General features: G+C 40.0%; 1 long non-coding RNA gene across 1 annotated transcript; it reads right to left on the bottom strand.

Annotated features, from left to right (window-relative positions):
* Positions 1-24009, bottom strand: LOC138107359 (uncharacterized). The gene is made up of 4 exons (XR_011149442.1): positions 23932-24009; positions 1416-1529; positions 907-1054; positions 1-701 (listed from the first exon to the last, which is right to left on the bottom strand). It is a non-coding gene; the product is annotated as an uncharacterized lncRNA (long non-coding RNA).
* Positions 24010-24425: the final 416 nt, after the last annotated feature.

The following is a 24425-nucleotide window of genomic DNA, read 5'->3' as shown; positions in this document are numbered from 1 at the left end:
TAACAGCCCATACAGATTTCTTTGATATGCATTCAGATTATAAGACCTCAAAGAATAGGCATTGTTGTGAAATACCCAGCCCTTCGTGCTTCCAATACAGAGTGTCCTGGCAATTCACAGTGAGTTGGAATTAGTTCTCCAGTGCCCTCTACTGGGAATAAAACCAGTATCTTGCATCAGGTTTTGCCCACGGGCACTTCATTGACGTTGTGTAAAATGCCATTTTCTTATGTAACAATTTTTAAAAACCTAGAGAGATTTGCTTTCCCACCAATAAATTCATACTCAAGACATGACCTTGGAATCATTTGGGTTTTTCTGACTGAAAATTAAAAACTTTTTCTAACTTTTTCTTTTTCTTCTTTTCCTCTTCATTTCCTTTCCTCTTTTTCTTTTTTATTGCTTCTTTTTTCTGTTTCATTGTTGTGCAAATAATACACAGTGTTTCAACTCTTACAGAGAAGATAGTTAACAGATTGAGTCTGCAATCGTTCTTCTAGTTGTTAAAGCCAAAGCAGAAAATGTAAATGATGATGATGATGATGATGATGATGATGATGATGATGATGATGAGAAGGACAGCTGTTTACTAACAGATCATTTAACACTGTCTCCTGAGAAGACAAACAATTCACTCTTCAGTTTAAAACATGGGAGGGCAGGGTTTTGAAGGCAATTTCAACTTCTTCCCAAGTCTCAAACTACAAATAGAATAGAGGAGATTCACTGTGAGTTGTTGATTTTCTGTCTAAAAATTATTTTTAAAGGCTAAACAATATTACAAAGGTCAACATGTACTTTTTATTACTTAGCAGGCTTAAGGCTTAGATGATCTAGTCATTTTTGTATTGCCTAAATACAGTGAGTTTGGAGCCAACACAGAGATGCAGTGAAAGAAAACACTACCTCCAGCACTTGGTCTCACCCTCCTGGCAGTCTGGCCTGGCAGAGATTGGGTGTTTTTCATTCAAAATTCTCTTCTTAATCATGGCTTCAGATTATAGATATTATTGTTCATTTCTTGGCCAGCTTCCTGGCTACAGTACCATTATGCCTAGGTACAAAGCAAAGTGATGACAATCAAATTGTAAATTATTAAAGAAAATTAATAACTGGACTGGACACACAAAAAACCCCACCAAACTAATGTAAATCCTATTTGGCACCAGTGGAACTAATATAATTACCTTTGTAATAATTTCAGAGAAATTGAGGCTAGCTTCTGGTTTGGGAAAATTATTATTACTAATGAAAGTCCAGAAACGTTTTGAGAAACATTTTCTATTGAATAATAGAATTTAACAACTGTGTAGAGATGGAAAATTAATTACAGAACAATCCTTGGCTGTCAAAAATGTTGATGTACTAATGGGTAAAGAAGGTGTGACATGCCAGCTCACTCAGATTCAGCAAACCTGATATATTTTCAAGGTCTCAGTGGGTAAAGCTGGAAAAACCTGTCCAAGCCAGCAACTGCCAACAGCAAACCCACCCTTCTGGAGCTGACAGTTTTGCTGCCTGTTGGCACTCTGCAAGACAAAGATGCAAAATATTAATGATGAACATTTGCATTTATTCTTTGTATTCTGCCAGTTTTCCGTCTTCCTTAAATATCCCTGAAACAAACCCCCAACCACCTTCCAAAATAAAATACAAAAAAATATCCAAAAAAGAAAACTAAATAGAATTCAGTGAAACCCTTTCTGTTTTCCCGTGGTTCCTACAGCTGTCACAGACACCACTTGTTTTCTGATCCCTGCATGTTCTTACCCACAATCCCAGTAACCTACACTTCTCCCTGGGTCCAGCACTCCCAGCATGGAGTGTGCACAGATGGATATGTCCATCCTACTCTCTTTGCTGCCCTCAGCAGCCATTTGCTGTTAATTTTAATCCCTCAGCTCCTGCCTAAGGCCAGGGGACACCCTAGAGCCTGTGGATTCTGGAGTTTCTCTGTGGGAGCACAAGCAGTGCTGATTCCCAAATAGGATAGATTCTAATAACTCACTTTTGTCCATCACTGAGCATTTTGCAGTTCCTAATAACTCAGTTACCAGATAAAGGAACTGCTGAGCAGAACATGACCTCTACCTTCACTGCAAGAGAACTGGTGTAAATGGGTGATTTTGGGAGAGTGGCTGTGGACACAAACTCTGAGCAGAAGAGCATTGACTTGCAGTCCCCAGTGACAATCACAGGAATGTGGGGTTAAAACACAGCCTGTCTTATTTCTCACAGGTGAGATGAGCTGGCTCTTGTAGGGCTCATTCCATAAAAAAAAAATCAACCAAAAAATAGTGCAAAATATTAATCCTCTGTTCTGAATTTCTAAAAAGAAGATACTGGTGGTGGGATGATGAGTATCTCATAGGAGGTGTCTCAGAGTGGCAAAGGATCAGCTTGCGAAGGTGTGACCTGGGAGGCTGTGAGCCTGGGGAAAGAGCTGCCATGCTTGTAGGGCACTGGCACAGCAGGACTTGCAGGGATGGGCTGCCTCCTGGTGAGGCAGTAGGTAAAATACAGTGGTCTTCTGCCAACCTTGCTGAAACGGGGTGAAAAAATTGAGACAAGCATTGGCAATGCACACATCCAACCACAGCATCATCCCTGCAGGGAAGTACCATTTTCTTTCCAGAAAGTGCCACACAAGAGGCACTGGAAATGTAAGACCAAAGTTGAGTGGGAAACAGCTCTGCAAGGCAAAACCTCACCCCTGTTCACCTCCAAGAGCAAACAAGTTCTTGTCCCCAGAGACTTCCCACCTTTCTTTAGAGCTTTGAGCATCTGTCATTTGTAGGAACCAACATGACTTGCAAGTAACAGCTCCTTTCTTGAGCTGAGGCTGGGCAGTGTTTATAAAGATTTCCCACAACACAAAGAGCCACATCCAGAGGGGAATTATGTCCACAGCAGAGTATGAACTGTGCAGTGGTGGGGGAGAGGACACTGAAAATAGAGATTGAACCAGCTATGGTTACAGTTTTCCCAGCTTAGACCAAACTCTTTAATATTTCAATGTGATTTTTTAATGTATGAATAAATACTGCTTTAATAAACTGAGTAATATATCTGTAACCATAGAATTTTTTTTGTTTGTTTGTGCAGCTCCTCTCATGGAATATTCATAAACCTGTTCCTATTTCTTTTCTGATAATTTCACTAGCACATTGAAAGAGTTCCTGGCATGTCATAAAATGCAATTGCTGTTTTCACAGCATATTGCGCACTTGCAAAAGTTTTATCCTCAAATGGATGCTACCCATTGTTTTGTAACAAATTACATCATGCTGGGAGCACACTGGGAAACCAAGTGTCAGCCTCCAAAGTATCACTCCTTCAGTTAAAGGTCACATCTTATCTTAATGGGATAACTGGAATGTCTGCTATGATTTCATATCCCTAAAAGCACTCTTCTTTGCTCCTGCAAATTTTCCTTTCTGACAGTCCCTTTCCAGCAATAAAAACAGAGACAAATGCACATGGTGGTGCTGGGCAAGTAGATGAGAGAGCTTCATTGATTTGAAGAAATCAACTGCTTCTTTCTGATTTTGTCATTTTAGGAAGAAAATGATGCTACAATATAAGGAAGAATACCTCATCAGTGATAGTTTGGGACACAATATTGTATTAGTGTAGTGCAATGTGGTGTGGTGCAGTGTAGTGTCTTGTAATGACTGTGATGGCTACAGCATAGGTACAAAATCTAAATTGGGGTAATGTAAATCATTCAGATCATCTCCTGAAGACTTTTTACAACTTTCAATATTTTAAAAATACAGTAATAACAATTCTGTTTAAAGTGTAGCTGGGCCTTTGCAGGGTATGAACAAAAATAGTCATAATTTGGTTTTCTTCTGTTTGAAGACGTGGGGTTTCTCTCATCCTGCCCATTTCTGTCCAATCAATATAGTCAATATGTTTTGAAATATGATCTCCTATTTGACTATTTACTTATTGTTTGGGATGACATTAACTCACAGTTGTGGTAGCGTGCCATTTAATCTGGCTTTTCAGCAGAATTGATAATGTTTTAATAAAAATATTTCTCATATGTATATAACATTTAAAACAGGTATAATTGAATCTCACTCCCATACAAGTAAATCACCAGCAGGTCTATTACTAACTTCGTGGCAATAGAACACAGCCCCAGATGATCTCTGCTTACTACAGACTTCATCCACTGCCTCTGTACAGGGGATTTCTAAAAGCATTGTGAAGTGGGCCATAGAATAGGTCTGCCATAGAGCTCAGATCCAGCCTCAGGAGATTTTACTTCATAGTAGCACTGTCAAAAATACAAAAAATCACAAGAGGAAGAATATATTTGGCTGCTCTGGAGTCCTACAAGCTGCTACAGTACTGTAGTTTTACATGTCAGAGTCACCACTAGTTACTGTCATAGATTTTGGCTTCACTTCAGTATTTCATCTATGGCCTTGGGCAAAGATGGGGGTTTTGGCTCTATTGTCCTCTGACAACTCTAAAAAGAAACGCTTTCCAGTGGATACATATTGACAGCAGAAGCCAGGCCCAGGTAAAGGAAGATGTATTGAAGATAGGTTGATCAACAGATGGAACAAGTTCAGATCAATCTTTGTCAAAAACTGGGAGATATCTTCATGATATTATGGAAATAAAAGAGGTTTGCCATGGTTTGTGTGTATGTCTGTGCACCATACAGGAGTTATGTGTCAGTGTTTGATAAAAATTCTTGCTAAAGAAAGAATAACCAGTGCAGTCTGGAAGATAATCAATCCCAAAAAATCCCCCAGGTCATCTTCAGACAACTAAGTTTTAATTCTTACATAGAGATTCAGCTAAGTGCTGAATTGCTTTCCCCTAAATCAATATTTCCTGTACCTGGGTTTTAATCCTCATTTTCAGAATTAATGCAATTTGATTGCTGACTACCTATTCCAAATGCAACAGAATACATAGGAAACCTCTCATCTCCAAGGAACATTCACAGAAACTCCAGGGTCCCAATGCCTCCCTGACTGCACACATCCTCACGCTTAACATCAACTACGATAAATAATACTTTTGATAGCCCTCCCTCCAGTGTCATACCAAACACAAGGAGTCCAGTTCCAGTGCTGGAGCCACTACTACTCACAGAAACTGAAACTAACAACTTCTGAGAGTGGACAGATAACTTTTTAGACTCCTTCTTCTCTTCCTGACTTTTCAACAGAGCTCTAGACTAATTACTAGCAACACTAGTCCAGTCCTGCACTGAGTGGGATGAAGAGCAGATCCATTAGTGCATTGAAGAAACACTTCCAAACTTTTCTGTTTGTTACTGATGATGTGAGCTGGAAAAATCAATCTCTGAGCTAACGTATAGATGAGTACAGCTAGCAATTTGTTTCCCTGTAGTGCTTTTGTAATAAGAGAGAAGATTTGCAGGAACAAAATAGTTTTAAACTGGACAAGAAATTAAACAGATGGAGCTGGTTAAACAGATAATTTACCAAAGGGTACCTGGGTGAAAACAATAAGTACCCTACCTCTGAGACCTGGTCATAAGCATGAAAACCACACTACCTGAGAAAGTCTTAATACTTTTAAGCTTGCAGCTTTACATGCAGGTGTTTCTGGGTGAAGACCAGGATCAAACAGTATCACTAGATTTTGTCTTTCAACTCTTCAGTTGGAGAAATTGCTCTTTTTCCTGTTGTAATGGCAGCCTAAGAAACCACTATTGGAAAACAACTTAATCATGAAAGACAACACAGAACAGCCCATAAGGTTTGCTTGATTTCAGCAGCTGAGAGTATTGATTTGTGTTCACTCTTTGAACTGGCTGCAATATGAATGGCAATGGGGGAAGGGAGAGAAACATGGTTGCATCACCTTGAAGGAGCTCCAGCTACTTGATTTATCCAGGTGGGTGGCCAGACTAACCAGGGAAAGGCAAAGCAGGATATGGGGACAAACACTGTTCAGAGACAGCATCAGTCATATAGATGGGACTGTAACTCAGCCTGGGGAGATTAATGAAGAAGCATGAATGATAAATGCTTCTTTTTTAGGATTCTCTTAAAGATTCATTTCTTCTTTGTGAGTGATTCATTGTTTTCCTCCTTCATTCTCAGGTTATCTTAATAAGCATTTGAAAAACTTTTATTCAGTAATAAAAGGAAATAAAGCTTGAAGCCTCATTTCATAAATCATATCTGACACTCAAAATATGCTGATGTATCAGACTTGGTTTTGCAGCAGCTTTTGGAAGAAAGTGCATCCTGTGGATCATGAAAACTCTGTTTGCAGGCTCTTGGAGCTCATCTCAACAAAATATTTGAGGCTCTGACAAGGGAGTGTGGTGGCTCTCACAGACCTTATGGCATTGTCCATACCCTGTCCACTTCCTTCTCTTCTGATGCCCTATCCACATCCCTGCCTTGTGACAGGCAGAGGAAGTGAATTCATTCTTCAATGTTACTTATTTGGCCACAAGTGTCAGTATCACAGACCACAGATGGATTAAGCATATTTGATTTACCATCTACGCAAATTAAATCCTGAAGAATTTGAATTTAATTACAAAAATAATTCAAATTATGTAGAATTTAAACTCCCTTTTAATTAAGCCTAGGCTAGAGCTACAACATAGTTCCACACAGGCAAATGGAAAGGAAGCTACTCTAATCTATGTATGTTACAGCACAGCCCAGCATATCGTCTCCTTTTGCAGGACAGTCATTCAAAAATAACCACATAATCTGACAAAATAACATAAGTAGGTACAGCCTGTACCAAATTCCACTTTTGCTGCCCATCTGAGCCTCAGAAAATACCAGAGAAAAATAAAGTTCCTCAGTAGCTGTTGTTTTCCCATTGAATCCAGTCACACCACAACACCAGCAGTAATTCCAGAGATTCACTTCCTTTGGTGTATGTTCCCATGGCAAAAAGGCAATTTTAAAGGACGAGAAAGACAGTTGTTATGGTTCATCTGCATGAATATTACTTGCTTGTTAAGAATGAAATACCTACATAGAAGCTACTGTTTATACAAGGGCTGTGAGAACATTTTCAGCTGAGAAAGATCTCGCACAGCCTCCACTTGCCCAAGACATTTCATACCTCAGAAAACTCATATGTAATACTTGTTATTTGCAATAATGTCAGTATGGCATAGCAGGCGTTTGGGCTATTCCACCCACATTCCCTGTACTTCCCTGACCTCTGTGGTACCTTGAGGCATTCCTGCATCAACTTCTCCTCATGACACTACACAGTCAGCATTTCTGTCATCCATGATTAGGCATATGACCACAAAAAATGCTCAGTGCAAGACAGGTAAGTGTGGGAGTTTTGATAAGGCCATAATTTCTGATAAATTAAATTACCCAGATGGAGTTGTCATAGTTATAACCAAGGTCTGGAGTTCTTATATGATTTTCTGCCAGTGGCTTGGGGTGGGGGAGAGCTTAAACCTGTTAGCAGATATTTAGAAGGAGGAGAAGAAGTTGTTAATGAAACGAAAAGTTATAAATGTTGTCTTTCTTTAAATGAAAGCCCAATTAACCTGTAGAAGACATGATTTTGCTTTTTTCCTTCAGGAGTTGGAGTTTGATTGATAATCAAAAATTTGTTCTGTCAAGGCCAAAATAAAAAAATTATCCTTAGCATCTCAGTTATATGAAAAGGTCCAGTTGCAGTGAGCTGAGGTTTAGGGAGTCCATTTCCACTGTAATAACCCAATAGTATTGTTAAACTCAGGAACCAACAAAGAGAGGAAAGTTTTGAGGTTGCAAGCACCAAACTGGCAGTGCCTGAGGGTGGCAGTGCTAATGACAACACTACAACAGCAGGTCCAAGATCAGTCCAGCACCCACAACTGGACCTCTCAGAGACAATGGGAAGGTTGAAAATTGTTAATTAATATTTCACATAGCAAAACACAGCTTATTCATAGCATGTCCAGGCAAGCACCCATCTTCTGCAGAGGGACTGGGTTGCACAGAGGCTTGTGCACCTCCCATTTTCTCCTCTATGCTACAGCCCAAACCAGTCATTTTGTACAGTTTAAGGTCTAGTAACTCCAGTTTTGGACCAAGTAAAATTAATCTGAACTGGAACTTGTTACCAACATTCTTTCAAAGTGGAGCTTTGTATTAAGTAACAAAAATTGTCTTTTGGATCCATTTCTTTGGGAGTACAGCCCTACTAAGCCTATAAAAATATAACAATTATAATGCTGCTACAACAATTTGTTCCTGTTCTGTCATTGCACAGATGCTTCTGCCAATGGGCAAAATTCAGGAAATGTTGCCTTGTTGGTACTCAGAGATGCAAAAATAACATACAGAAAATACAGTTTCAGATCTCTTAAGCTATCCAAAGTCTACAACTGTGTGTATTTCTTCTGAGATTCCAACTGGATGTCTTTTTCTCAGATAAATATGCAGATGCCCCCATCCCTTTTTAGAAACTTTCTGAGAACATCCAGAGCCAGAAAAGCCTTTGTAAATTAATCTTTTGAGATTAAGTTCCAGGTAAACGGTAATGAAGCAGAGGAACAGGTGAATGCACTTCGTTGGTCAGGAGTCTCCAAAGGCATGAACTAGACTAGTTGTGCCAACTCAGCTCCATATTTGGGAAGGAACATCAAGTTCATCAGGCAGTCAACTCTAACTTTAGGGTCTCTGCCCAACAAAGCCCACCAGAGAGACCCCCAGAACAAGAAAATGCATGCATCAGTGGGAGGGGAAATAGGCTAATTATTCCAAGGAAATTATTATCATACGTATGTTTCTTTTGTGAAAACCAACAGATACGTATGTAAAACATAGTGTATATATGTATATACATATATATAAATACATGTATGTATATACATGTGAGCTTTTCTACATCCACACACATGATATTTTGGTAGAAATATCCCCTCAAGCATCAGCATTGTAATAAAGAATGCCTGCTTTCTAATATGAAAATCATATTGTTAGGGAGTTTACTTTCTTGCTGTTTTCGGTAACACTATGAGCACAGAATATTAAACACCAAAATTCCCTGTAATGCTGTCTACTCTTAAAAAAAGTAGAAGGCTGAAATTTACTTATCTTAGAAGAAGAATTGCATGGGGTTTTGTTTTTTTAATAAATATCTGAAATTATTACCTTCCACAGGCGCTATAAATATTTTTCTTCATGGATTTGTGGTAGGATTTTAAAATGCATCCTGTACTACAGGAGCCAGAAAAATGACTATGAAGCCATAGACAAGAGTAACTCTTCAGCAGCAAAGCCAGTGTCCACAATGACTTTGAGAATCCACAGGATTTGGTATTCTTTCCATTAGGTCATACTTGCATCATATTAATGCTACCAATGAAAGTCAAGGAAGATAGAGTCTTTAATAGCTTGTTAATACAATGTGGTGGTAAGTTGCAGTTTAATAGATGTACTCTCAGACATCTGAGTTGCAGACCACATCCTGAGAGCAATGCCAGACTCCTCTCACCACAGACTCAGGATGAACAGGACTGAACTCCGTTGAGGTATTCTAAGATAAAAAAACTTAGCAGGGAATATAGTTGGATGAATTTGTTATTTTTCAAAACTGGCCCACTACTTCTCATGACAAAATTAATTGGGAGACAGCAATAGCGCAGCAGAGGAGGGCCAGGTTGGAGGAGAGGGCTCAGTGCATTTTGGTGGTAAGACAAGTGGAGGGCAGGGATCTCTCTCCTCTCATCATCTGGAAAATCTCATCTAGAGTACAGACTCCTTTTTCCTAGTAGGAGCTTTTGCCTCCTCAGCCCTCATGTCTCCTTCAAGAACAGGCCTAGTTCTCCAAGGCACCAGCCCTGGCAAAGTCAGAGGCAGGATCCTGGCTTTCCTTCACTATCACAATCTTAGCAGTGCTTACAGACTGTTACCACAGATGGCTGCCTGTCTGCCTATGCTTAAACTGGTCCCACTATTTTCGTTTACTGTGTATATCGGGACTAGCAAACATCAGAGTGGTAACCGGTGGCCAGGGAATAAGAGAGAAAATAGCAATGCCTTATTGTTATCATGAATCACAGGTAAAAATAGTTCAGCATGTTGTTATCTGTGTTTATAAAAAGAAAATCCAGCCCCAAAGGTATGCACCTATGTGTGAGTATAAGCCAGGTTTGGCATCCAGTCAGTTTTCTAATTAGTAATTAATTTCTCTGAAGTAATCACAGTGAACTAAAAAGGATATAAGGAAGAAATTCTTTACTCAGAGAGTAGTGAGGGACTGGAACAGCTTTTCCAAAGAAGTCTGGATGCCCCATCCATGGAAGTGTCCAAAACCAGAAGGTGTCCTTGGCAGGGAGGTTGGAACAAGATTATCTTTAAGGTCCCTTCCAACCCAAACTATTCTGTGAGTCTATGATTTTGAGTCAGCTGGACAAAACCAGCCATGGAACATCCACCAGAAAGCTTGAGACAGAGAAGCGAGCAATGTAAACAGGCCTCCATGCTGATGGCGCTCAAGTAACAGCTGGCAGATCTTATTCCCTTTTGGTGAAAGAAAAGTCACAAACATGAAACAGCCAATGCATGAAAAGTTGTATAAAAAGCTAAATTCATCTGTTGCCTTGCATCCAAAATCCCAGGACACAAAATGGCACTGTTAGTACATAAAAACTGCAAAGCAAAACCATGAGCTCCATCCACCTCTTGTTGAAAAAAGCTCTGTGTGAAACCAGCCAAGCCCAAGAGTTTTCTGGCACTTTCAAATAGGTCAGATCTCCTGGCTACTGCTTCTGGGATCAGTTTTAGGGGCATCTGAACTCTGAACACCAGCTGGGCTGTCACTGCTAGCTGGCCATTTGTTGTTGAGACAGTAGTGCCAAGTCAGTTGGTTGTATGGTTTGGAGCTGAGTGAGTTCTCAATCACTCAAATACTCTCTGTGTTGCTGTTGTTTACCCCAGTTTTCAGACCAAAAGTCTTTTGCATAGGTCATATTCAGTCACCTGCCATTCTCTTATGCCATGAGACTTGCCAGTAAGCTCTGTTTGTTAAATAAAGCTGAGTGACATTTCTGAAAACCTTTCTTAATGGACCAGACTCATCATCATAACCTCAGCAGCTGCATGTACAAAGCTCGGAGGGATTTGGGAGCAGTGATCAGCCACTCATTCTCTTCTGCAGAAATCCCTGCAGCTTTATCATTCCCAGAATGTCAATATCCCTTCTGCTACTGCATTAAGCAACACAGTATTTGGTGTTTGTTCACTCTCACTTCAGACAAAAGGCAAAATTGTGTGCCTAATGCAATAATTAGCTGTGCTTGTACGGCACATAATGGACCTTAGATGAGGATGGAAGAAGCTAGCAAGGGACATGCCACCTCCACAGACACTATAGTGCTAAAGGAACAGTGTTTCCAGCCACATTCTATCTTTCATGTTCACACAATCTTTCAGATCAACTTAAATCCAAGCTTCTAAGAAACATTTTAAAGATGAGGCCCAAGATTTTAATCAAGATTCAGTACATGGAAAAAGTCACTGTGAAGATATTGAACCTCCCCACTATGCTTGTGTTAAGCCAGCATGTTTGTTAAATTGCTTGAGTCTGCAGTCTGTAGGAGTGAAAAAAGGCTTGTTTTGGTCAATAGGAATGTTCTTCTGCTGTCAAGTCATGGTTCAAATTTAGTTCCTTATATGGGACAGATGCCAGTATAATTTCGACTGAGATTAGACAGTAAGGATATATCTGAGACACTATCTAGCCTTACTGTAACTCTTCCAGTTCCACGTTAGTAAATAAATAATGCATGTTTTTCTTACTTTGATAACTCTATGCTATAGCCATTTATGTTCCTCCGGGAGCTGAATCTGCAGCCATATGATGCACATCAGCATCACCAAACTGAGAGTTATCCCACAGACCTGACTGCTGAAATATTTGGGATTTTCAGCATTTCATTTAATGGGAAAAGTTTTAGATATTGTAACATAGAAAACTCGCACCAGAACCAATACAAGTGGTCATTTGCAAACCTCAATAAACAAAACACAAGTGAAGTCAATAAACAATCATTACAAGAAGGAAAAAAACACAGCTCAGCCATTAAGAAAAAATAGACAAAATCATGAGATATTTTTGGTTTATAAATTTTTAAATTAATCAGTCATTATATGAAAGCCCAAGAAGCAAATAGCATGCTGACTAGACTACTTCATCATTGATGTTTTAATAGTCTCAGGTGATGGCCATCTTCATCCTTGAATCACCTATTGAAATAATTTATGTGCCAAGTATGAGGGCTTATCAGTCCAAACTCAGAATAATGCCTGACTTATCATTTAAATAATGTATTTTTTTCTGGTTTTGAGATGCCTGACTTTACTTTGTGCTTTGCTTTGGACAGATGATACTGAATTTGCCTAGAGTGGCTGCATTGAAAGGAGTGAAAGATGACATTGCACAGATGTATCTCTTTATTACCATGCTTCTGAAATATATCAAAACATTAAGCACATGATTGAATAGAATACCACTGGGAAATGAACTATATAGCCCTGCTGACTTATGTTTGATTGCACTTAATGCTTCAGGGCTGACTCTGCCAGAGACAACTGTCTGCACAAAGCTGCATCGGCTTCTGCCTCTACAGAACCGAGCCAGCCTCAGGTCAGGGCTGCAAAGCAGAAAGATCTCTTTCCCCAGTGTCTCTCCCCACAGCATTTGGTCTTCCATTGTCCATCAGCCTCAAAGCCAACTGATGGCACTTTTTGGGAGCACTTTCTGGTGCCAAATGTTTACTTCATCCTAGCTGAGGAGAAAAGTAATTGAATGAGTAGAGTACCAGAGTGGAGGGAAGAAAGAGGGTATTGATGTCAAAGGGTTAAGAGTGACTCTACTCTCTTGCAAAAAGAGCTCCCAGTAAGCTCCCAGGCAATTTGGAAGTTTTGAAGACTTCTCAGGAGTAAAAGGGAAGCTGAGCTAACGTTATGGGTGATTCTTAGCAGGAAGTTTTGATGTGCATATATCATAGGTGTGGAAAAAAATGGTGGGATGATCAGAATTTAACGGTGAGTGAAAAACTGCAAGAACTCATTCCACAAGCTTCAAAGGATGGAAGAAACAACCAGAAAATTTTCTGTTAATTCTTTCTGATTCTCAGGTGTTTTATGTTCCCTTCTTTGACAGGATGAGAAGCTGTGGATGCTACATTGTTTGTGATCTCCAACCTTATGATTCAAACTGAAGCCTGTGAGAAAGTTTGCTCATCCCATACAGAGATAGCTGTCACCAGCTACCAGCTGACTCAGTAGGTGAGAGCCCTTTGTTTCCAGATTAGTCAGCTTCTGATTTTACCTAATGTTTGCAATTAGACGCATTAACACCAAAGAAGGTTTGCTTGCCGCTATTTAGTAAGTGCGCAACTCACCTGCTGGTCTGGCATATTCACCACATTTCACTAAAGCTACAAAAAAGCTCCTGTTTTGTTAGGAATATACAGGTCACAGCTGGGGCTCACAGATAGCATTACTCATTTCAGGACATTGGATAACAAGGCAGGCAGTTGCCATCTAAAACAACCTGAAAGTATCTCTGAAATATATGTACCAAACAATACTTCTACACATTTACTGCCGTTATGTACATGTTAAAGGATTCAGCTATGTTTCCAACCAGTATCTTGTGCTCAATCTTTTGGACAGTAAACCTTCTTTTCTACCTATTAGCAATTTTTTATTCCAACTGGAAAAAGAAAACAGAGTCAGGTTGTTTTGAATGATTCATGGTGAATAAATCTGACATGTTTAGCCATTAACCTCTTTGACAACAATCCTGTCTTGTCAGTTATTCTTGAGAACAAGAGGAGAAATTTAATATGTAAATAAATGCCTGTTTCAGGTAATCCATAAATGGGTAGTTAATCTCTGTTTGGCATGTGATTGACTACTTTGCACATGATAATTTTGCTGCTCCCCGGGCAAATACTTTTAGAGATTCAAGCACAACAACACTGGACAAATAACATCCTTCTAAAACCAGCCAGCATTCTTCTTCCTCTGTAGCTATGACTCTTTTGACATGAATATAGGTATTCACACATAGAAAAGACATTGTTTGGCAAGCACCCCTTCACTGAAATGCTTAGTAAAGAAACACTTTGTATGAGCAACCACTCAAAATTTTAAGGGATCTTCACAGTATTTTTTCCCTGTGCTTCTAGTATGGACCATTTTTATTTACTATCATATTTGCTTGTGCATTTTCATCTCTGCTTTTGTGTAATAATGTAGGAAAGGGTGTCAGGTGTATTTTCAGTCTCGTCTATTACAGGTTAATAGGGTGCAAGCGCTGTCAAATGACAGGGGCGCAAGTATGTGCAGTGTCTGAGGAGAATGCTGCACTCCCCACATCCCCACACTCTAATCCTGATGAAGGAAACTAATCCCTATAGAAAAATATACTTAAGATGCCCAAAACACTTACAGGTGGGGCTTTCTTTGCTAAGACTTCTCAGTGCATCCAGGCTTCAAAACACTACAGAAAACACACCTTGACCTCAAGGATGTAAGAGATGACTTAGCTTTTCCAGCGCATTATTTTCTAGGCTCAAATGCAACCTCCTAAAGATTTTGGATGTTTAATTTAGGGTGCTGTAAAAAACATGCTGAACTGAATACTATCAGCCACTTACCAGTCTGAGTAATGTCAAATGACCTATATTATGTTCTACTGCCCTCTATGTTCAAGCACCATGTTCTTTTATAGTCCTTCTATTACTCTATAAAGTAAGGGAAAACAACATGTTTGCAGAACTTTTTCCAGAACACAAGAGTCAAGTACCTCTAATACAGTCCTATTTTTTTTTAACAACTGACTTTAGAAAGTATGAGCAATTCTCCGTTTTCTTTCTAAGGTGATTGACATTTTCAATTTCACTCAGATGCACATTAACTTTGATAAGCATTATGATTTAAGAATACTTTCCCACATTACAGCAGCACTTTCACATGGGAATAAATGCAGACTAAAATACCAATAATTACACTGTAGCTAAAAGTTAAGCAGCATTAGTACCTGATATAGCATTTCTGCTGCCTGTTATTGGACAGCCACTCAACCCCTTTCCTGTTTGACAACTATAGAGTGTAATTATGTGTTACTATTAAATGTTTCTTTTGCAAAGTGCTACTACAAAAATCCTTTTTTTTTAATTTTAGAAATACTAAAACACATTAAAAAAAAAAACAACAACTTGATGAGCTGAATTCTGTATTACAATCAAAAACAAATCTGTCACTAACTGAATGAATATACAGGGATTGAACCTGGAGAGGAGACGTAATGTCTTCATCGTTCTCCAAGTGGATGTGGTGGGATAAAGAAAACAGGAAATGAAAAAGAAAGCAGCATGCTCTGCAGGGCTGAACTCAGGGCTGGAGGCAGGAAAGGCAGGTTCTAATTCAAACCTTCTCACTAAATCCTCACTCATCTTTAGAGAAAGTGTAATCTCACTGCTGCAACTTCACCAAATCTGGAGTGGAAATAAGAGTTTCTTCTTCAGGAAGGTTTTAGGAGAAAGAGCTGGCTAATCCCGTGTGAGTGCAAACATCCACTTTTCCCAATTTCAGTCCCAAATAGCAATTTGGGAATCATTTGAGGCAGGACTGCCTGGAGATTCTACCCACAGCTTTGAGAACCATCTTATTTGCATGAGCTCTTGCCCAGGGGCAATCTTGCTCTGTCTCCCTTCCCCACGAGGGAAGTGGAGGCCAGCTGTGCCTCGAGGCAGCGTGCTGTCCTTCCTCTTAACCTGAGCACAGCACCTTAGAGACCAAGCTCCTCTGCGTTCAGTATTTGGTAATGGGAAAGGTGAACAGAAACAGAGGAAACTTTTCAGATGCAATGTAAACCCACTGGTAAAGGTCAGAAAAAAGGTCTGAATACAGCTATTGTGAGTTTCCCTGATCTCTCACTCCAGACCCCTTGCTGCAGGGCTATTTGCAGTTTTTTCTTCACCATATGGTACTAACAGCTGTGTCCACTGGTTTCCAGAATCTCAGGCTCTGACTGATTCTGAGCCTAGATGATGCCTATGACAGAATGTTGGACTAAGTGCCCTGGTCTGATCCCAAAAGAGAATTCTCATGATCCATCCTAGAATTAAAATGATAGCAACAGCTAAATTCTAAAGTGAAAAAACTGAATTACCAACTTGCTTACATACACATTTAGACTAGAACCCAACAACTACACTACCTTGAACAAAGATTTCCAGAGTCTCATGTTTATTTGATTGGAAAGCCCTCTCCAAGAATTCAAGGCAATAAACTTCAGGTCTTGGAAATCAGTACCCCCTCTTATTGTATATCCTAATTGAATTTAACATCACACTGCACCTCTATAGAAAAAGACAATGATAAATTTCATTTTGCTGCAGAATCCTCAGAAACATATCTGCTAGATCACAACTAGATTACTCTCCTGACAGCAGTGATAAATGGTTGTCATTTCCATGTTTTAAAGAACTTTTAAAGTAATAAACTAGTAATCCTAGTGCTCCAGTAAATAAGTGCACATTTTGTTAGTCCTCTGTCAAAGATAACAAAATGGCCACATTGTGATTGCCTTTACCAGAGGCAAAGCCAAGTGGGAAAGACACATGCATTGATTCACACTTTAGATTCCTTGACAGGACACATCTATCCTAGGAAATCTAAACACTTATATGTTTGCTGGATGCTAGGACACTGAGGATAACTTGTATGGAATGGCTTGTTAACATGCTTTAAAATTCTCTTTTCCTTATAAACAAGGTAGCACCACTTAAACTGTATTGGGAATGGCTTAGGCTAATTCCCAGGTGATGCCTGGGGATGATACAGGACACTGATACTAGTCCCAGGCCAAACACATTCAAAGGACCATTCCAATGATTTAAGAGCATGAACAATCATAAAAACATAGAAATATTGCTTGAAGATGGCTTAATTCAACTTCTTCTTTGAAACTGAAAAATCACCTTCACTTGTTCAGGTCTGTCATTCCTTTGTCCAGCCACATCTTGAAAAGATCCAAGGTTGAGGTCTGACAGCTCCCTATGAGCTGCGTCACCATGCTTCTGGTGAAGTCATTTTTCTTACAGTTCTACCTGAACGTTTGAACCCCAGTCTACAGTTATTAACCCATGCTGCACTGTCTGGAACTACTGAGAACAGCTTTTAGGCAACTAAACACAATTTCACTTACCAATCTATTTATTGTAAGAGATGAGCAGAAGCTCTGGGCCTGGGCTCCAAAAGATGGATGAAAAAGAGATGGAGCCCTGGCAGAAATAAACTGGGTGTGGTTTCGTGGCAGTTGGGCATGATGTCAGGAGGACACCAACCCTGTCAGGAACAGTATCAATGTCCACAGGAAGACACAAGTCAGGATGTGCAGGATGGCCAGGTTTAGGGCACAGACAGTCTTCGCAGCTCTTCCATCAGCCACAGGCTTTGGCATTAACCCTCTTAACTCAGGGATTTTTTTCATGCACATGAGCTATTACATCAAATTGATGGGGTGAAGAGAAGAGAGGTAAGATAGAGCATGCAGCTGTGGGTACCCAGCACTGCACAATGTGCCAGCACTGCTGAGAGCAAGGAATAAATCACGGTGCTGTCTGGCATGGAGCCTGCTGCTGTAGAGGTTGTGTTGAGCAGTGAGTACTAAGAGCTGTGAGATAGGGGGTTAGTTCCTCAACATTTAGGCTTGAAGCCATTGAAGACACGGGCTGAGAAGTCTCACATGTGCATGCATCCATCCCCCCCACGCCAGCCTTGCAGTCCTCACAGCCTGCAGGCACTAGGTGTGCCACCACCTCTCCTCTCTGCAGCTATGTCAAGCAAACACAATATATTTCAAACTGCATCCATCCCCTCTGAGCAATTTCAGGAACGAGACATCATCTCCAAGAAGATATGGACACCTTAGAACAGAGGGAGAGAAAGTGGGGGGTTTGGAGGGGATGGGAATCTCATTGAAAATAAGGGGTCAGCAAGTGAGTATTTTTAAGAACACTGGTGTGGCTGGTCTTTTCTGTGGGATGTTTACACCACAAAATACCGATTGCTTACTGCTGGTAAACATGGCAAATTTCCCCATGTGTATATGTGCACACTCACTTACTGTATGAATGTCCAAAAAAATAAAAAAGCAATGTTTAACCTCATATCAATCTAAATTCCTAAAAAAACCCTTATATCTGCACTTTGACGTCAGTGTTCTTGCTGAAAGTTAGTTCTACACATCAGTCAGTTGGGCAGAAATAACGCCACATGATCTGCAGATTCAACACAATAGTACATTTCATTTTGACAATACCTTCGAAGCACTCATCAAATATTTCAGACCCAGTGGACACACAAAAGTAATCTTTGACAAATACAGAGGAAAGGTTAACAGGGCTTTTTCCCAGCCCTTTGGGAACATAAGGAAGAGACAGCCATTAGCCGTTAGCCTGAAATCATTTATCCCATTCTGCCTGGCCACATCAATGAGCTGTGTGATTTCAATACAGTGCTAGTATGAATGATGGGAGCCTCAAATCTTGGAATAATCATATTCACCCACAGAAAACTGAGCTCAGATGAAAAAATACTCACAGCCATGCCTTCATCTAAAGCTATTAGTTTGGTTTCCTATCCTGTTATTTCTGGGAAACCTGTCCATCAAATTTCAGCTGCTGCTCAGTTCTGTCTTCACCAGGAGATGAGCAGCACAACATGGGAGCTGTCATTTGTCTTTCATTTCTAGACTGTATTACAGATGTGTGATTACAGGAGAACGAGTGGGTGAACTCCTGTTTCATTTCCCTGGAGGATGCAGATCATGTTTACATAAGCTGTCACAGCTCCTAAGAGCTCCTCCTGCTGCTTGGCTTCTATCCAGTGCTGTAAATGGACCTTCCTTGTCCCCAGAATGAGGCTGCCCAGGGATATCCTCTGCAAGCACACTGTGCTGGCACAGGTCTCCTGCAGCCACAAAGCATAGGGGGAACAATTCCTGTTTTGTTCTACGGATTCAGATTTTAGGCATCTTGCACAGGGCTTCCAGAATTGCACACATTTGGTGAGATTATGGCACTATGGACTGTGAGCTTTTACTAATCCTATTTAAAAAACACCTTTGAGCAATACAAATCTGAGCCAAGGGAAGACAAAAGCCAGATGAAAAAACTATTGCTCCTTTCATAAAATCTCATGGGGAGGAGCAGTTTCAGGTGTTCATAAAGTTTTCCCACCAGGAAGACAGAGAAAACCAAGTTTTGGAGACTGATCCAGCTCATTATCTGGAATCCAGATACAGCTTGCCTGGCTCCTGGCCCTGCTCCTCAGCTCATAGTCTTCTTCCAGTTGTGTGGTGCAAACAACAAGCAACTTAAATCAGGATAGATGCAGATAACAGACTATGTGCCCCCTCAACATGCTCATACATGGCTGTCACTGACTAACGAAGTAACCGGTCCCACAGCAACCAGCAGGGCTGTGACCCTACTTTTGGGACAGTTCTGTTATGAATGGGTGGTTTGGGAGGCTTAGAGAATCACCATCAAAGGCATTGGTGAAAAGCAAGTTTTAATATAAATTTGTGAAAGTGCAACGTAACAGAGTTCAATGGCAAGATTTGCCCTATTACTTACCCCGTAGTTGAAGCACACAAATGGAAATCAATTCAAAATTATTTACACAGAGACCAGGAAGGGTGCAAATGACATGGATGTAAAAAAATAAGGGTACAAAAGGGTTTAGCAAGCACTTAATCATGACTACTTTGACAAGTGATTCAATAGGATTTACTACAATTATAACAGTGACTTAATTATAGATTCAAGATAACATTCATATCATAATCAATTCACCCACATGCACACAGAAAGAAATAGATACATTTATATCTATGCCTGCAATGGTACCTGTTGCTGTACCTGTCCTGAGCCCAGTCAGCTCTGAGAGCAGGTCACTGGAACCCCTTTGGGTTGCTTCATCTGGGTGTAAGTCACTGCCAGCTACTGACATCTGCCCAGTTTGAACTAACCAAGCACAATTACACCAGTGCAAAAACAGTATGAAATCATTTCCACAGGAGTTATCTACATTTGGGTCTGAAAAGGCAACAGGACCAACCTGCCAAACATACAAATTTATGAAGAATGACTCTTTCGTTTTTATACACACATATAAATATGTATATTTAGTAATTAGTGTAGCACTGCATAGGCAGTCTCAAGTAGAATGTCATCATTTTTTAATTAATTCCTTGAGAAATTCCTTTCTGAGGAATATGAAGAAAACTAGGACTATGCGAAATCTAGGAAAATTAACTCTCCATATTCCTTCACCAATCAATTACAGGATAATACTGCCCATTCCCTTTAGTATCTGTCTATGCACCTGTAACTGCATTCCTTTTTGTCTAGTCCCTTTTTGAAGTTGCTGGCACCTTCTGCCTCCATTAATTTCCAAGGCAATGAGTTCCAAGTTATACCCACTACATAAAGACATAATTTCTCTTATGTCCTCTAAAATAGTTTCTCACCAGTTTCAACAACCTCCCCAAATTTTTTGTATTTAAGGAAAATAACCGTTCTGCAGTCACCTTAACTATTTCTCCATGATTTTATAATCCTTAGCCACACACCCCAAAGCCTTCCCAGACTGAAGTCCCAAGCTAATCTGCAGTTCTTTCATCCCTTTATCCATTTTAGTGATCTTTCCTGTACTTTTAAGTCTGCTCTGACCTTTCTGATGTGCAAAAATTAAAACTGCCTATAACATTCAAGTTATGGGTGCTCTAAAGTTCTGTGCAGCTGCAAAATTATGTTTTTCCTTTTGAAGTCAATACCTGATGATTCCAAATGCTTTAGTCTGATACAGGAAGGAGCCTTATCTTGTATTCAGACCTACAATAGAAATCTTGAAAACAGCTATGTAAGCCTTAATTACTCATTCTACAATATTTTCTCTGTGTGAGCACATAGAATACACACACAAATGTTTGGTGCCATTTTACAGGATTCTATCCTGCTTACAAGTTTCTGAGCCCACATGGTCCTGAATCAAACAGCCATCTGAAATTTGTAAATGAAGACTGTCTTCTTGTCCTGTGTTTTCACCATGTTTGCGGTCCTTTAGGCTAATGTGTTTGACTTTGCAAATTAGATGAGCTGAGATGTGGCTCAGCAGACAGGTGGTAGCTCAGCAGGCTTCCATTAAAAGCCAGTCCCTCTGGCTCCAAATCTGTCCAGGTTTCAAAAGCTAGTCAATACAGAAAAGAATTAGCCTCTTGCTATGCTTTACACACAGTCCATTTCTCCCAGAAGCAATGACCTTCTGTATTTTTGGCTTTAAAATGTTCATCTTCTTTTGAACTAAATCTAAAACCTACTGAATAAGTATTCATAGCTGATGCCTTTAGAATATTTGCTGCACAGGAAGAAACATTCAAGAAACTTAAAAGTGTGTCAAAAAGGATTTAGGGGTTGGCATGTATGCATATATGCATGCATATGCAAATTCAAGAGGGTGTAAAACTTTGAAAATTGGGATATTTGTGTTTACTGGTCTTAAAGAACACACATTGCTGAATTCAAGTCACTGTGGTAATAAGAAGCCTTAAGGAGTAACAAAGGATGAGCCTTGAAGGAAAATAAAATTATTTTCAAGCAAGGGAAACAGTTAAGCTAACATTTCCTGTACAAACCTTTGAAGGTGTTGGGTTTTTTTTCCTAAGGATTTCACCACAATTGGAAAACTAGGTGCTAAAACCCACAATATACATTTCTATTTCTATCTGATTTTTTTAGAAATAAGTTAGCCATGATGGCTTTTCACTAGAGAGTGCTTCTGGAGTGCTACATTAATGATTAACTACACGTAGGCATTGATCATTCCTCCCCATCCCAATCAATATTGATATTGAATTTAGGTTTAAAAAAAATTGTCAATTTGTGACTTGTGTTTCATAAGCAAATGCACCGACACTTCTTCAGGATTCATGTTTTGCACTCTGTGGCAGAAGGCCAGGTATAAGTAAATTAATCAGGTTATTAACTTGGCCTGCACTATGAATTACAACTCTGCACGTGGAGAGCAGAACACCTGAAACTTGCCCTTCTGATCTGCAGAACAGCTAGAGAATTGGCACAGGAACTCAGAGGCACAGGCACATTTTCCAAGAGCTTTGAAAGTCAGCCAGCACAGCAGCACAGAGCACATGACTGAATCCAGTCAAGTCAAAATATTTTATCAGAAACCCATCAGCAAAGGCCTTTTGACATTTCTCCCCCAGACAAGGACTGTGTCCTATCACTGATCTCTCCAATCCAAAAGAAAAAGCATAACTGACCATGAATATTACCATATCAATAGTGAAAGTATCACCTGGTGTGTCAGATGCTGTTGATGAAAGTAAAGTTAAGGGGGGACATCTGGGGCAATTATGCACTGTCAAAATATAATGAATATATTTGAAAAGCCGAGCTGAAAATAAGCCACTTGAAACAAACCTGCCAAAAGAGGCAAAGGCTTCACATTAATTAATAATGGCATTCAGCACATTACGTGGCACATCTGGCATTCCAACTGCAGGGCCAGTACATGGACTCACCCAGCCTGTTGCCCTGGGCTCAGTAGTAGCTCCTGATTAAAAGCCAGAAGCGGTTGGAGCCTGGTGCTGAGAGTGACTCCTCTGCCATCAGGAGAGAAAATGTAACAAGTGGTCTGAATAACAGCAAAATGGTCATGACAAAACACCACCCATTTATGAGGTGGAGAAAATATAAAATGGAGAAGATCTGGGAAGTGCAGAGCATTTCACCTCAGCACTTCATCACTGGCCAGCACATGAGGGGATTTAGCTGTAGGGTCTTCCACATCCCCTCTCCTTCTTCCTTGCTGAAGGGTGAGTGCTTGGAGGCCGTCACAGCACAGCAGGTGCTCAGGGCACAAGTCACCACTTCCTTTGCCAGTGGACATGAAAGTTATAGTTTGGTCCACACTGTGGAAGTATTTATTTGCAGAGGGGCAAGAGCTAAAACTGGGGTCTAGCAGCAGCTCATGAAATCCAAAGACATTGAAGTGAGAGGAAAGATTAAAGCTGTGACATGTAATGGAACTTAACTACAGAATATTTCTGCATATTTCTGCTTTTCTTTCTGTGTGCAAGTTCAGAAATACTTCACACTCTATGCTAGTCAAAATCACAGAACCTTGAAACTCTGATTTACTGTGGGGCCAAAACACAAGTTCAGTACTTTTAAATGACAACTTTTAATTAGTTTGAAACTGAAGTAGGTGAGACTCTGGCTTTAAATAGGCTGTCATATACAAGCAAATATATGTGATTTACTGTGTATTGTTTTTATGATATAGTGCAAGAGTTGCACATGGCATTTTAATATATTAAGTGAATAGTTCCTGCCTTATAATTTCATGCTGTAGAATGAAATATGTGTAAATATAAATAAATATATGTATGCATATACTTTTAAGCACATAGACTCCAGTGCTGACAGCACAGAAGTAATAAATTGGTTTCAAACCTGTTTAAAACAGCTGTCAGCTTTGGCTGGTTTAAAAAAAATCAAGAAGGATGCTGAAAAAATGAGAAGCAAATTGATAAAAAATGGAAATCTACATTGAGGGAAGCAAATATGCCAACTGGGAAAAAATAGTTTATGAATTCTTTTAAACTAGTTGTTAAATAAAACCATAGTCAATTAAGAAGCCATTCTTCAGTTGCACAACAGATAGCTCAGCACGGTCACAGCTCGCCTTGGCCCTCACACTACAGTGCAATCTGGCTCCCAAGACAGTGCTTGTGCAAACACATGTGTGTTCTACCAGCTGCCTTCACTAAATGAATACAAATAGACAAAAACACTGAAAAGGCCAGGGGAATCTGATGAGAAATCATTAGCTTAGGTTAGGTTACCTTCTATATTTCCATCCAAAGCGCAATACAGGAAATCTGTGTGTTCCTTCTCAGAAGATTGCCTATGATGGGTGAAATACATTCTGCCTTTTCTAATTCAACATCAATTACCATGTGTTTCAGGTTTGGTTGATTACCTCCTAGCCAGACTCTTATTAAGATACTGTGAAGAACACCCCAGTTCTGCTCCTCCTACATGGCCCTTTGTACCAGAAGTTTGTGGTGAGCTCTTTGCTCCATTAGCAGGCCTTGCAAACTCCCTGGGTAGCTGCTCCTCCAACACCATGAAACGGGCAAAACTACAATCACTATTTCATCTGGGATGGGAACAACTTCAGTAATTCATGCCCTTCTTCCAACACTACTTACCCTGTCTAGTCCTTCAGGGGACAACTCAGACCCTTGCTCCAGATTACAATATCCCATGATGTGACTGCTAATCCATCCTGGTATGTTCCCAAGGAATTAGCTTCCCAAGCCCACTGCAAAGGAAC

The sequence above is a fragment of the Aphelocoma coerulescens genome, chromosome 3, assembly GCF_041296385.1.
Source record: "Aphelocoma coerulescens isolate FSJ_1873_10779 chromosome 3, UR_Acoe_1.0, whole genome shotgun sequence".
In the NCBI taxonomy this organism is placed as follows: Eukaryota; Metazoa; Chordata; class Aves; order Passeriformes; family Corvidae; genus Aphelocoma; species Aphelocoma coerulescens.
This window is presented reverse-complemented; position numbering and strand designations above follow the sequence as displayed.